Genomic DNA, 16,892 nt, shown 5'->3' on the forward strand with positions numbered 1-16,892 from the left:
TCAGTACTGTTCTGCAAACCACAGAAGGTGCTCAGAGAGTGCAGCTCATCCAGGATGTCACATCAATGTGCAGGAGTCCAGGAGTTGATTGATCCAGTTCAGCGACGAGACCCCTCAGGAGAACATCTGTCATCTCATTAGGAGCATGCCCAGACGTTGTAGGGAGTGCATACAGGCACTTGGAGGCCACATATACTACTGAGCCTCATTTTGAATGGTCTTGAGGAATTTCCACAGAAGTTGAATGAGCCTGTGATCTGACTTTTCCACCTTTATTTTGAGTAGGATTCTGAACCCAGACATCCAAGGGATAATTGTATTTTTTTTTATCATTCTTATGTTATTTTGTTCTCAACACATTCCACTATTTCATAAATAAAGATTTTCACCTTGAAGATTTCATTCATGAAGATCTAGGATGTATTGTTTAAGTGTTCCATTTATTTTGTTGAACACTGTATTAAGCAGCAATCGAACATTTTGTCCTCAAAGTTGATGTGTTGGGAGCAGGGCCAAATTTTGATGACTTAATGACTTGGTCAGAGCATCTCTAAAACCACAGCATCTCCAAAACTGAGGGGACTAACACAATATTAGCATTTTATGCCAGATTGCTGTATGATCTGTCAGGGATTTGTTGGGTTTTTCTATATAGTTCTGTAAGGTTATTGAAGTAAACTGTAACTGTATATATTATATACTGTACTGTATATATCCCACAGTACAGTATACAAGTAAATAAAACAGAATTTAATTTAACTTCTACAGAAAAGCTAAATGTTTACTTGCCTCATTTCAAGTCGCTTTGGATAAAAGCATCTAATGAGTAAATGTAATGTATAAGTGGTTATACTAGTAGCACTGCTAGTACACAGCTCCAATTACCTCTATGTTACATCATCTTATCACTGCTGGCTCAGATTCAACCAGACACTTCATACAATTAAAAATTATCCTATAAACCCGTCAACCACAATATTAAATCTACCTGGCTTTCACGTTGTGGTGGACAGGGGTCAACTCTATGCTCTATCCACTACAACATTAAAACCATCTGGACTTAATGTTGTAACACAGTGCTGCTACAGATTATAAATATTATTTTGTTTTGTTAACTACCTCAGAGTAACAAATCAGTGTTTTATTATGTGCATTCACATAGGAAAGTTTAGACAATCAAAATGATCAGGGAACCACAGATCTAATTCTCACAAACGTGGCCTGTTGGCCTATAAATAGTGACATATAACAAATTGGGACAAATTTGAAGATAATAAAACACAGCTACCAACATTAACAGAGAATAAACAGAAGCTTCAGGTGATGAAACAATGTATTTCTGCACAGTCTTCTCATCCTAGGCTAATATACCTACCATGGACACCCCCATTGTTCTCTTCCTTTGTGACTGCCTGTTGCCTCTGTCATTCATCTAATATTGTAAATGTGTCCTTTAACATTCTTCAGACAGGCCAATGTCCCAGAAAAAATAACAATGTGGCTTTTTACACCATCAGTGAAACATCAGTGCATTGTTATATCATACCCATTTGACATAACAAAAATAGAAGCTGATTTTAACTGTCCTCCGAATTTGGGGAGACCTGCAGAGAGAGAGAGAAAGAGAGAGAGAGAGAAAGAGAGAAAGAGAGAGATTTGGCAGTACTGTTCTATATTTTCCTAGAAGTAGTCAACAAAAACTGGTTTATGCTGAACCCATAGTGCTGCACCCATTTGTACTGTAAGGAGTTATAATCCATTCAGTATATGAATGTAGACTATTGATGAAATTTCTACAATGAAATGTACACATATTCAAGCTGAGAATATTGTATTAATACTTGAAATGACTTTAAATTATAGCAATATGTTGTTTTAAATAAAATCTCTGTGACAATGATCTGTGGGCGTACAGCTAAAAAGGCCCTGTGTGTGTGTGTGTGTGTGTGTGTGTGTGTGTGTGTGTGTGTGTGTGTGTGTGTGTGTGTGTGTGTAAATGTGATCAGGAATTCATTAGTTGAGAGGAAGCTCTATGCAGAAGTCTGCTTTTTGTCAGTCTGTCACACACTGATTTTTTTCCCAAGGCCGAGAGGATATCCTTTACACACACAAGCATGTGCACATATGCACACTGATACACACATGGAATCTGAGTCGGCACACACAGCATAAGGACCAACAAATAGTAAAAGTGTGTAGATGTCTAAATCTTTACAAGCACTCATCGAAAAATATAATAAAAATTCAACATGTGATAGATCAATTATTCCAACAGGGAATAGAATTAGTTTGATGAAATGAAATAAACCAGCAGATTATTAGACAAATCTATATAATCTAATTAAATCTGCAGCAGCTCTACCAAATATTCTAACTTTACTAAGCCTATAATAGCCAGATATTAGTGTGGGTGTTGTACTGGACTTGATCATGGTGGTATTAGAATTTATGCTGAGCTGTTGCGCTGGATTCCATTATATTACAGGTGTAGCCAACCTAATAAAGTGGCTGTTGACATATTTATATTTAAAGTGCAAAGGTTTTTTTTTGTTTGTTTTTTTTAGTGGCTTCTGGAAAGAAATTTGGAAGAACTCATAGAAATGTTCAGTCAACAATGGGAACACACTCTGTCATCTTTTTGTATTGGTTTATTTTTTAATTGTTAATAAAAAATAAAAAAGCCATAACATTTGGATTACATCATCAAGAATGTGGAAAAGCCCTTTAAACCACAGTCACCCATGCATCACCTTCAGGTGCAAACCTTGTATAGAACTTTTGGAAATGATCTCCGTCCTTGTTATTATCTAAAGACGTATGAACGTGTTTTACTTGAAGAACCTGGACTCCGTGTATGTTTATGTCTCCCTGTGGCTTCAATCATTTAGCGAAGAAGGAACGTGTCCTTTGTGGTTGAAAAGCTGGTGTGTGTCGGGCTTCTGTCAGTCCTGTTCCAGGCTCTGTGCTGGATCCAGTCTGACACTCCAGGACTTCAGGTAGGTCCTAAACCAGCATTTAGACTAGATAACGAGTCATCATTAGAATCAGAACTAACATGTTCAATATGAAGGATTAATACAGAATACAGCTCATTGTACTGATGCTGCTGTTCATATTTAGTGTTTCTGTCAGTGAACCTGTAGCTGCGTTAATGTTCTCTAATTATGAAACAGAGAGGAAGTGTGTGTGTGTGTGTGTGTGTGTGTAAGGAAAGGAATTCTGAAGAAGCAAAACGTGAGTTAATAACTAAATAGCACCGATTAAGGTTTTAAACGGGGCCGTGCAGCGCACAGCCTGTTTGAATCTCTTGTATTTGCAGCTGAATGATGTCAGGAGCATCAGATGCTTCATGAGGACGAGTTATCCAAAGAAGAGAAGTGCTGATTAATGCCAGTGAGTCACAAGCCCGAGGATTTTAATAAATACATTAAAATAAGACGCTGCGACGTGTGGAGCCGGCAACAGAAAATCCAGGGCTGGAAGAACAGGTTGGACCTCAACACTCGGCTTCACAATAAGTAGAGGGTCTGATCTCAAGCCAGTTATTACAGATCATTCTCATACAGTCACGTTGACACCCAGCAGCAGTGTGGGTCTCCTCTCTGCCCGCTGTCAGGGCTTCGGGACGGGGGAGGAGTCCACGGGATCCCCGCTGATCCGTGAGGTCGGTAACAGCAGAGCTAGACCTGCTCTCACGTCAAAGTCTCCTAAACACTAGAAAGGTCTCCTAAACACTAGAAAAGTCTCCTAAACACTAGAAAGGTTTACAATAAGACCAGAAAAAGTCGAAGGTTTGTCACTAGTCGCCAAAAACGTCTCCAAGGTAAGGAAGCAGCAGTAAAGAGCATGTTTTAATGTGAAAAGCTGCCTTAGATCTGCTCTTTTTCTGTCTTTTCATGATGAAAACATCAAAATGACAAATAGTTCGTCAGGAACCCAACCCCCTGTCCCACAGTGCACGGTGCAGGACGGGCCCAGGGTCATGTCAATATAAAACACAGAAACAACACAAGGGGGTAGTCTTATTTATTTATTTTATTTATTTTATTTGACAGACCATGAATAAAGTACAGATCCCCTTATGATGGATTTTTTCCGAAGCAAACTTTGGTGTTTCCTTGAAATACTTTTGCCTTGACTCTCGTTACTTTACCAGTTTTCTGTCCACAGGTTTATTCTCACAGTACAGTCAGTAGATGTGCGCTGGCTGCGGCCACACAGCGGGTTCACCCTCAGCTGTGGCTGCTGAGCATTAAGAACCACTATAACTCAACTAGATGGAGACAGTTAAAGGAGCTAACTAGCTCTCAACACGGTCTTAATAACCTGTGGCACTGACTGGGATCAGGACTGGGATCAGGACTGGGAATATGACTGGGAATATGACTGGGATCAGGACTGGGAATATGACTGGGATCAGGACTGGGAATATGACTGGGATCAGGACTGGGAATATGACTGGGATCAGGACTGGGAATATGACTGGGATCAGGACTGGGAATATGACTGGGATGATGCTGTTGGTTGTGATCGGAGCTGTATCTGAGCTTCAGTTGTTATTACCGCATTTTGCTCGGTATGAATCACTTGGTAGAGTTCGAGTTGCACATCACTTGCAGTTCCAGTCAACTGTCCCTGGATGAAAGACTGTTTATACATATAAAGATACATAGTTTTTAACCATAAGAAGTTCATCTGAACAAGTGGAGCACAGTCAGTAAACAGTCAGCAGCTCCAGCCCGCTTCGTAGAGCTCTTTATTTCACCCCCTCCAGCACGTGGCGCCCTAGGTGATACCAAGAGCTGGTCCTGGATGTGTCAAATCTTAAATATGATCAGGTCAGGGGATTAGCCTCGTTTCACACACACACACACACACACACACTCTGCAGTTTCTCAAAGAATATAGGCATAATATTTGCCAGACCTCTCCAAACAACAAATGTGTGTGTGTGTGTGTGTGTGTGTGTGTGTGTGTGTGTGTGTGTGTGTGTGTGTGTGTGTACAGGCTACATTTAAATATGGAACAGACGATTTTTGGGCCAATCCGTAAAAATGTATGGTGAATAGTATGCGGTGCTCCTTATGACAAACGAAAAACAAAACAAACAAACAAACAAACAAACAAACACATAAACACACACAACTGAATAAACTGATTTAGAAAAAAGACATGAAAAGTTTCAAAACTTTTTTCATGTAATTTATTTTGGTTTATATGTATCCTGCTTAAACGTTTTGTTGTTGTGCATTTTCATGCTTATTTTATGTTCGCCCAGTAGATTATTATTAATATCTTATTCTTATAATAATAATAATAATAATTATTATTATTAGCTCATTTGTTCCTTTCTTTTTCTGCCGTTTTACCGGCTTGTATTCGCTGCTGTTATCACATTCTGCTTTATCACGTTGCTATTCAAATCAAATATGGTATTTGTAAATAAAAACAACTCTTTAATAATAATAATAACAATAACAACAACGATAATAATACAAATGATAATAATAGTAATAAGGATTTAGTAAAAACAATCTAATATTAGGAACTTCTGATTACAAGACACTATTTCCTCATAATGTTATCCTAAAACACAGGTAAGATCATTTTTTAAGACATTAAAAAGAAATATCAGACTGAAGAAGTTAAAACAAAAAGTATAAATCTGCGGTGATCACATTTTTTCACGTAAACTATAAACGGCTTCACAGCATCATCAACAGTTTGTCCCCCCGTTGATAATAATGGAGACTGGGATTTAGGCCTGTTAAACAGCTGATCTTTAGCGAGGTCACCTGTTGATGAATAGAAGGCTGTAGTAAATGAACCTCGGAAAATACACGTACAAACACACACACACACACACACACACACACACACACACACACAAACACACACGCACACAAAGGAAGCGCCAGTTGCCCTGCTGGTAAACTATATCACCAGCTCCCTCGATTGCCAATCAGTGTTTATGATATTCCAGTTACAATCAGCAACAGACAGCAATCAGGCTACTGAGCAGTACAAAGAAACTATTCTAATCTTGTTAAGCCTCTGACCAACCCCGGTATTAATAGTATTGTCCCTACTACAAGATTTGGTCTTCTAAATGTCAGATCCCTCTCTAACAGGGAATCTCTCGTAAATAGCCTCTCACAGAATTTAGACTTCTTTTTCTCAAATGAAACCTGGCTGAGGATAGGTGAGTATATCCGGTTGAGAGAGCTCTGCCCCATTAATTTGATTTATTTTAACTCCCCTAGATTAGGTGGTTAGGATATTGGTGTTGCTGTGGTCTTTAAAAATCAATTCAAATGCTCACTTCTTACACAGGTTCACAGCTTTAAAGCTCTATTGTTTCCTATCTTGTGATGTGTTCCTGTTTGTTGTACTGTCATCTGCCGCCCATCAAAAGCAAATGGTAACTTTTTATGAAACTTCTCTGACTATGTTGCTGACTTTGCATTTAGGTTTGATTAGCTAATTATTGCTGGAGATTTTAACTTTCATAAAGATAATGATAATAATACAAATACTCCAGCAAATGATTTTATCTGGATCTTTCAACCTCATTCAACAAGTTAAAGACCCCACTCATAACCAAGGGCCACAAACTTGATTTGATATTCAGTCTAGGATTGACTGTAAACTCCACTGAGTTAAAGAAGTCCATCTCAGATCATAAATGTGTTCCATTTAATACTTGTCTCCATCTAACCACTGCACCTCAAAATATCACTGTTAAACGCTATCTATTCAACAGCCAGTCAGCAGCAAAGTTCACTAGTGCCTTTTCTTTGTTAAAGCAAGGTACTGTATGTCTTGCACACATCTAGAAGTAGCTGCTCCCTTAAAGATTGTCAATGTGTCCTGTGAAGCCACCAACAAGCAGCCTTGGAATATAGATATACAGATTTCAGTATTCGTAGTAATTGTAAAGCTGAGTGTAGGAAAGTAGAGCAGAGATGTAAGAAAAGTGAACTTCAAGTGTATTAAAAAGCTATGAAAGACTCATTACGCCACTACAACACGATGGTACAGAATGCCAGAGCTAAAGACCTGATCACTGCTCATCTCCACAATCCTAAGTTTTCAGACTGTTGATCATTTAGTAAACCCAACCCCTCCTAGCATTCTGCCTGCAGAAGTGATGCAGAGTGTGAGAAGTTCTTACCATATTTTAATACTAAATTAGAATTAATCAGAGCCTCTATTATGCCTAACACCTCACCAGTTTCTCACCCTTCTAGAAGCTAAAAGCGCTTTAAGCTGGTTTTCTCTCATGTTTATATCTAAGCAGTGAAAGTCCAGTTGCCACAAGTAAACATCTAGCTAAAATTCTGTGCAGGCAGAAAGTATTTACAGCACTTAACTTTTTCCACATTCTCTGAGACAGGATTGCATTGAGGCACAGATCTGGGCAAGGGTACAGAAAAAGTTCTGCAGCACTGAAGATCCTAATGGAAGCGTCTGTAATAGAAGAAGCTTAGAATCACGAGGTCTCTTTCCTGATCAGGCCTTCCTGGAGTGGGCCGTCTGGCCAAACTGAGCAATTGAGGGAGAAGGGCCTTAGTCAGGGAGGTGACTAAGAAAGAGTTCCAGCACGCCACCAATCAGGTCTGTATGGTCGACTGGCCAGATAGAAACCACTCCTCAGTAAAAGGCACATGACAGCCTGTCTGCAGTTTGCCAAAAGGTACCTTTAAGAGTCTTATACCCAGAGAAACATGTCTGGAGGAAACAAGGTACTGCTTACAGTACAACCTGGCCAATACCATTCCTACAGTGAAGCATGGTGGTGGCAGCATCATGCTTTGGGGATGTTGAACTGGGAGACTAGTCAGGACCGAGAGAAAGATGAATGCAGCAATGTAAAGAGACATCCTTGATGAAAACCTGTTCCAGAGTGCTCTGGGCCTCAGACTGCAGCAACGGTTCATCTTTCAACAGGACAACAACCCTAGGCACACAGCCAAGATAACAAAGGAGAAGCTTTTTATTTTGAATAAATTTACAAAGATTTCAAACAAAATTCTTTTACATTGTCATTATGGGGTATTGTTTGTCAGATTGGCTAGGATGGCTACTTCTGAAACAGGCACTCAAATCTTTATTGATGATAAACTGAAACTAATGAGTAGAATGAATCCTGAGGAGTACAGAATATTTTGCATGCCTTTTCAAAGAGAAATGCAACAAAACCAATTAATGCTTCATTGTGAAATTAGACAATGTCCCGGAACACATTGCTAACTTATCCTAACCTGATTGAACGGGCATTTCGCCTGCTGAAGATGGGATCTGAGGGATGAACTGCTCAAAACAAACAACAACTGACAGAGCAAAAGCTGCAGTAAAAGCCTAGAAAAGCCAGCATCAGATCAGAAGACAAAATGACTATATAGAAAATGAATGATGTCAGTGAGTTGTATGTATAATACAATCATCATAAACAAGGGAATTTGTAAAAAAGTATTTTAATATACTATTATTATTATTTATTTTGAAACCTTTACTCGCTAAACATTTGATAAACCCAAATTTATTGTAAGATGACCATGAGTTCCGCAAAAATGTCTGTGCTGGCCTGTGTGTTAGAGGGGACTGTTTATGCACAATGTTACTTGTGAATTATGGTTTACACGGTAGCATTTCACAATGTGACTAATTTACTAATTGCATTACTGTACATAGCTAAAGGTGTAATTTTTGATAGAGGCATTACTATTGTGTCTGTTTCCTGAGCATGTAGTGCAGCATGTGCATTCACCTGGCAGCTTCCTGCTGCACTTGAACATTTGATTATAGTGGTGAGAGTAAGCACAACAGTAGACTCAATACCTGCCAAAACAATAAGTTACCAATAAAAAGCTCTATGCAACTGTTACAGTACAGCGTAAGGTAATCCTACATAATATAATATAATGGCACCAGTAATGACAGAGCTCCTTGAAAACCTACCAAGTAACTAAGTCAGGCAGGCAGAGAAGATTTGTTGTTTTTTATTGTTGTTGTTGTTATCGTTGAATTTAGAGTATAATATATACCCATTCCATAAAACTATTTTTTTATGAGAAATATTCTTTTTTAACTCACTCACAAGTCTTTCACAATGTTGGGCAGAAAGCGATGTCCCCTCGTGTGCGTGCGTCCAGAGTGGAGTTAACAAGCTGTCAGTGAGCTAAGCTCCTCAGAAAGTTTTTTTCTCCATAAAGCATCTCTCCACCACTTAGCTCAGCTCACCTCTCATTTGATCAGGGGAGGGGTCAGAGTCAAAGACAGAGTGAAAGAGCAACATAGCAACAGAGTGAAACATCATTCCACAGCTGGTTAACAGATGGCTGGAGCTGACACGAACTTGCAAGACCTATTCTCATCTACAGTGTATTTATCGCTAGCAGGGTACAGCTAAAAAGGCACCTAACACTGGTTAGAAAAGTATCTGCTTATACTAATTAGCATAAACATTACATTTAATAAGTGTATGTTTACGTGAACATGAAGAAATTCTATAAACAAGTTGGCATGATGTGACCTATTTAGATGTCATTTGATTGATACAGTTCGTTAGCACAAGTAACTACTTACATCTGAGCCTTATGTGTCATCTGAAGCGTGATTTAAATAGATCTTAATTCAAGACTTAAGTCAAGACTACAATTGTAACCCATCAGCCTTTAACCTGTCAGTCGAATTAAGGCCAGGATCACATACATGCTAGTGGTGCAGCACTGAGACCAGTTTGTCTACTGGTCAGACAGAAAACCACAGTGGTTCAGCTGAAATGTTTCAGCAACTGCTGGAAGGATTTGCATAAAATGTTGTCCAGTTGCATCTTGCACCGTTATGTTGCTATCTGTGAAATGAATTGCCACGAAATTTTGTACCTGCTCTTTGTGTACAGACTAATATCTGGCCACTTTATTATCAATTTGTTAATAATAAACATAGTAGGATCATAACCTGTCTGACAGCTTCAACAAAAACTGAGAAATGATAATCTTGTAAAAGTAGAAATTTACGACAGAGCTGCTGTATTGGATTCCTCCAGATTATAGTTGTATCTAATAAAGTGGCCAGTCAGTGTTAATATTGAGTAAATGCAGAATCTTACATACATTTCATTATCTTTTCATCAGATTTCAATGAATTTTGTTGAGTACAGTTTGAGCTTGATCTGCCAGAAATGTTTGTCCCATGCAGTCCCTCAGACTCACTCATCTAATTCTATTTAGTACTAGTCTTGTGTTGTATTAGGTCAAAGTGCGAACAGTGCTTTTCTGCTGCAGTTCTCATTTATTTAAATGGTTACGACGAGGTTTTTCTAATTTCAATTGCAGTGTGATTCCTCTTTTGACCTCTTTCCATTATGGTATTAGACTTCTTTGAATATAAAGTTAAAGTATATTTTAAAATCTTATGTTTTTAATGTTTTAAACGTTCATATTTTTTTCGTTTCTGCAAATTTTCTGATTTTTCTATTCTGCAGTGTGATTCTTCTTTTGTAACATGTTTGCAATGGAATTGTTGACTATAAAGTTAAAGTATGTTTTTAAAAACATCTTCAGAGCAACAAAGAGAAATATTTCTTTTAAAAATGTCACCAGACGTATTGCTGCTGTTACCTTTTGTTAGTGTGTTTCTATGTCTTAATAAAATGTCTTGATAAAAGTGCTTTTTTCATTCACATAATGCTCAGTGCTCACCTCATTCAATTTCCTCCTTCCTTCCTGTCTGTGATGAAAACATAAGCTAGCAGCTCTTTGCTGTCCTGGAGCTGCACAAGCAGCAGTAAATCTACCAGTAGACAGACACAAGGAGACAGAGAAAAAACGTGATCTAACATCTAACGTGATCATGTCCTTGTGTTTCTTCCAAACTAATAAATCATCATTGAGAGCATTTCTGCTTGGGCTGCATGGCTCTGCCAGCTGTTGCTGAGTGTTGCACAACATCTGACAAGATATGAGACATGGGCAGCACAGTCTTCGAAACAACCGTGTGGTGAGCTACTTAGAAGAGTCTGAAACAAAACAAGAACACACTGGTCAAGTTCAGCTTCTTACAAGTGTGTTGCAAATGTAGTGTTGCTTCACTCACACTGCATCTTAATACTAAAGTATTTCTAACTTATCAAAAATGCAAATACAAGTATGTTCACTGAAAATTCTGGATTTGAAAGGTATGTATTACTTTATGTTTGAAAAACCTTGCAGTTAAAGCCTATTATGAAAGTTTTTTTATTGATCAATGCAAATAAAAAACTTGACCAAATGGCAAATGCCACCATTGCATGTCATTAACTTTGTGTCTTCTCTCTCCTGTAGTTGTGCTTCTTCTTCTCTGTTTCCCTCTCTCTGTACTTTTCTGCAGGTATCCTCAGCCTGGAGCTGTACATCTCCAAAATCCAGTTGACCTGCCCAGTGTTCTTGTTCCTGGAGCAGTGTACTCCAGAGTTAATGGCCCTACAAACCTGCCCTTTATTTTGCTTTTTGTATGCTGTTCTTTTCTCTCTCCTCTATACACCACCTCAGCCAGTCGAGGCTGATGGCCGCCCACCCTGAGCCAGGTTCTGCTGGAGGTTTCATTCCTCAAAAAGGAGTTAGTCCTCTCCACTGTCGCCTAGTGCTTGCATAACAACATCTTCCATGATTTTGTTTTCAGCTATTGTATTACAGTATAGTGGGGCTGACACAAAATGGAGGGTCCATTGCTAATGTGGAAATTTGTAGCTCTCCTTAATAATTACCTACCCACAATTTAGTATCAGTGAGCTGAACCCCCTAGATTAGTTGCTCAGATTTTGCCTTCACTTACTGAGTACAGTCCAACACACCTTATAACAGCAGGCATTTTGTTTCTGCAATGCAATAATGTGATAATATTGTCAGAACGTTATCTAATTTAAATAGTGCTTTTCAAGGAAAAGAAGCAAAGATGCCTGGTTTCTTGTTTGATAATAGTACTTTGCTGTAGTTTGTACAAATGCTAAGAATGGGGATCTGTAATTTAAAATGGTTGTTATCTACACAGTTTATACATTGTAGAGGGCCACAGAGCATCCATCCATTTTCTTAACCACTTTTCCACTCAAGAGTCATGGGAGTTCTGGAGCCTATCTCAGAGACAGGGCACATTTTATGACAAATAAATGCAGAAAACCATGAAATCACATCCTTTTTCTTGTCACCGTATGTGGAGCTTTAGTAAGTATGGGGACTTGATTGTACTTTATTTTACATAATTATAATTATAATTATAATTATAATTATTATTAATAATAAGAATTGTTGATTTAAAGTCTGCCCTATATTAAGAACATTAAATGACAGTGCAGTGTTAAGTTTAGTCTCTGTATGAGACTATAACAATAATTTGCCATAACCTTTATTTTTTCAAGACAACAACAAGAAACACAGTGGTCACAATCATAATTCACATTTCTACCAACACCATTAACAAGGGACACCTCAGCAGGTAAGGAAGAACCAGGAATTGAACCGCAAACCCTGGGGTTTATAGATGACTGCTTTACTACCTGAGCTACTGCCACCCAGTTAAACCTAGTTAATCAAATAATGATTAATTTATAATGTTTTTGTATAGTAGCTTCCTCAGTCTCACTTTTTCCCTTATCTGCAACAGGTGTGTTTTTAAAGCTTCCAGCAGCAAATCACTTTTGCTACTTTATTTACTGTATTTTGTGAGTTCTGTTTACATATAGAAAACAAAATACAATCAAACCAACCTAAAATTGGTTTTATTGTATTTTAAGTATATCTAGTACGCTCTTCATTTCAGCAGCTGTTGTATGTCACATTCCCTGAGGTTAGGTAACACTTTCAGACTCCAAAGCACAGAAGCTGATCCTGTTTTTTTATTATTTTTATTTAATTTTTCATTTTCATGTTAATCACTCCTTTATGTTGGTGTCTGTGGTTCAATAGGTAGAGCAGTTATCTGCCAATCATAGGATTGGTGGTTGGTCGTTGTACAACGTACAATGACAATAAAGTTATTCTTATTAGGTACATATACATAAATATTAAGAATAACTGTATTATACTCTTGTTAGCTAAAAATAGTCCAGATGCATAAAAAATGTTTAGATCATTTTTTAAATATCAGTGTATTCGTGTTTTTAGCACCCATTTAATGTTTTATTAATTTTTATGTTTGTTCCAGCTCCTCATTGAACTTAACTATTTAAGATCTTTATGGTTGCACCATTCAGTCAATATGCACAACCACTGAAACCAGGTGCTCTAAAAAGGTTTGCAGGAATATAAATGTTGTTTATGTTTTGTTTTGTTTCATTGAAGACACTGATTTGATACATTATGGAGAAATGTTTTGTGCTCTGTGCTCTGCTTGTACATTCATCTATGAATATATTTTCATTTATTTTGTAAACAAATGAAATAGAATTTATAGTATGTGTCAACTGATATAATAAATATGTCAAATAAATAAAATTAAAAAAAAGGTAAGCTTATCACATTTAAGTTTTTATTTATTCACATTATCAGTTATGAATAAGGTGAAGATGACATGAAACAAACATGTCAGGTGCTATAATAACAACACTATACATATTATTACTGCAGTATGGACAATGGTTAAAATAGCAAATACAGTAGATGATCACTGGTAATAACCAGTTAACAGTAGCTGCAGTATTAAGAGTGTCATTTAGCTATGTTAGTAGCAGTATCAGTGTGTGTGTGTCTGTGTGCTCTAGTGTCAGCAGCAGTGGCTGCTCATGATGATGGATGGCCTCCCGAGCCCCAGAGCCTCCTGCAATTCATCATCTCCATCAGGCTTAAGTGAGGCTCTCTGGACTGGGATACCACCAGACAACAACGTGGGCCCGTCTAAGCTGGACTACACAAACACCAGCCCCTGTATCTTATTCTCCTTCTCATCTGCAACACCAGCAGCAACAACAGTGAACTGGTGAGTAGCATGGAGCTGGATGTTAATGTACCTGTATTTTTTTCTTTGTTAACATTACATATATGTTGTATTGTTAAATTTTGACCATCCAACATTCACTGTTTCTGTTCAGTGTTTGCTATAACTCAACATCCTGAGAATGAGGCACTAATAGCAAAGTTTCTGACACCTCTATAAAAATTAACTACTACAAAAACATAAGCACAGTAGGATTGTTCTTACTTAGGGACTGCTGTTGTTGTCACAAACAACATCAATAAAACTTCTAAAATTCTTTACATTCCTATATGTATATGGATTTGATCATGTATCTTTATCTTTTTAATGCACTTTTTCATGTGGAGTACATAAAAGAAACACCACCTAATGATAGGTCATTCCTGCATATGAACACACACACACACACACACACACACACACACACACACACACACAGGTCACATGTCAAAGGTCATATTGTGTCTGGAGAGGATTTACTCTTTTGCCTGTTTGAACTCAAACATGTACACTCTTACATGTTCAGACACACACCCACACACACAAAGAGTGAGAGAGAGAAACAGAATTAAGTTGTGTTGCCTGTTTCAAAGAAAAGGTTCACATTGGTTGTTACTTTAATGCAAAATGGACCCATGTGAAAGTATCTAATTCTGACTTATAATTCCATTTTACGCTACATTATTAGTAATTACAGTTTTCAATTAACAATAGCAAGGAGAAACTTAGGCTAAATCTCTCACTGAACTAAATGTAGCCAAAAAAACAAAAAACAAACAAGTATTAGTAGTACAGTATGTCATAAATTATAAAAACCAATGAGGTTCGAAATCTACATCATTACCAATAATGAATTTTCAATTCAATTAATGTTTTGAGTTTATTTCTTAACAAATTTACTTGGACCAGTGGCTAAACTGTACACAGAAAATACTTTTTTCTTTTTTTTTTAATGAAAATCTATGAAAAATATGCCTTAGGTGTCCTTGGACAAGACACCGAAACCCCACAGAAGCATTGATATGTACTGTCTGTCAGCAACCACAATTTTCTCAATGGGATCAATGAAGTATGTCATTATCATTAAACTGAAATTTTATTATATTGAAGATTCAGATTTAGACTGGCAAGGGACCTACCTTATTATACTGAGCTCCTATCCTTGCACACGCTATTAATTTATGGGCCACAATTTCATGTCATTAACTTTGTCTTCTTTCTCATGTGGTTGTGCTTCTACACCTATGTCTCCCTCTCAGGTATCCCTGACCAATTTACAGGGAGTTCTAGTAATTCTACCTACATATTATGCAATTCTTAGGTTGTGATTTGGCACCATATAAATAAACAGAATTGAATAGTATTAATGTTCTGTTTTTTATGTTGCTATAATGCATATTGGCTGGAAATTGAAACAAAAAAACACAGGGTGGTCCCTTGTCACAAATGCCATGGATATGTGTCACAAAGATACAACAATTTGAAGAAAAAAATCTAAACTTTGACTCTTCAGTTGCCAAAAAAACTAACAAAAAAAAAAAAAACCCTCAGGTACAAGAAAAGGTGGCAGAGTGCCAATGTGCACAAAATGTCTATGAGGACCATAGTCTTGTTGACTGATGAGTCCAAGTTTCAGGTCTCTGGATCCAAGCACAATATAACAAACAATATAAAGCTCATTAAAGGATGATATGTGAATCATAGAGGTGCAAATGTGATAATGTGATGACTTATAGTTCCTGAATTTCCCTTCAGGGATTATTAAAGTTTATCTTATCTTTATCTCATCTTCGCTTAAATATGCTTATAGAATATAAGCATACGAAAAAGAGAGAGTATAAAACCAAAGAAAGATAATAAAAATAAGGGTGTAGGTATTTCAAAACCTTTTACCTGGGAAATCTGAGGATATTATCTGGCTATACAAATGGCTTTGTATAGACAGACTGCGTGTGCATGACTGCTACGCCAGTAGTACAGATCAACTGCTGTATTGAAAATGTATGGCACATCATGAAGAGGAGAACGATAAAAGTATGGATTGTTGAGCAGCTGAATTCTTGTATCCAGCAAGTATGGACAAATATTCAATTTATAAAACTGCAGCAATTATTATCCTCATTTACCAAATGATTCATAAGTTGTATAAGTTGATGTAACCAGTAGTAAACATTATTCAGTCTCCGTTTTTCAAGTATGTTGCAGCATCAAACTCTTAATTTTCAATTAACAATAATTAATTATTCAATAATTAAATTCATTAATTTACAATGACTTTGTTGAGTAAAAACACAGATATATTTTTACTTTTGTTAGATAATTAAAGGTTCAAGCACATTTTCAGATTTCAGTTTTTATTGCATTTCAAAAAGTCATAATAGTTTTACACTATTTCACAAATTCTTCATAATAAAGTAAAGTATGTTTTACCAACAACTTTAGCACCCTGCTAATTTTAGTGTTTAACAGGAATATTTTTATTGTTTTCCTTGTCTTTGTTCTGTTAACATAAATAGAAAATTAAATGAAACGGGGCTGAATGTCACAGAGCAGTGAAAGCACTATAACCATTCAGCACAGCAGAATATCCATGACTTAGGTTTGATAATGAATTATCTTAGTTTCCATTTCTTAGTGTTATGTTTGTCTTTCTTGAATTCAAATAACATGGTTTATTTATGCTATTAAATTGTAGAATCTTAAGGAAACTTTCACCTTCTTTCGTTACTGAAATTAACACACTACAATACCAGTGCACTGTTTTTAAACAAACTACTTCAACAGATTCAACAGAATTAAAAAGCGATTCAAAAGGATTATAATTTGGTAAGTGTCGCTGGATTTCACATAATGCGATGAAATCTCATCTCCTTTCAATTTTAGGTCTGTTAATATTACTATCGACACTGCTAAATTTGTGATATATTATCTATTGATTT

Source organism: Anabas testudineus, chromosome 1 (genome assembly GCF_900324465.2).
Source record: "Anabas testudineus chromosome 1, fAnaTes1.2, whole genome shotgun sequence".
Taxonomy (NCBI): Eukaryota; Metazoa; Chordata; class Actinopteri; order Anabantiformes; family Anabantidae; genus Anabas; species Anabas testudineus.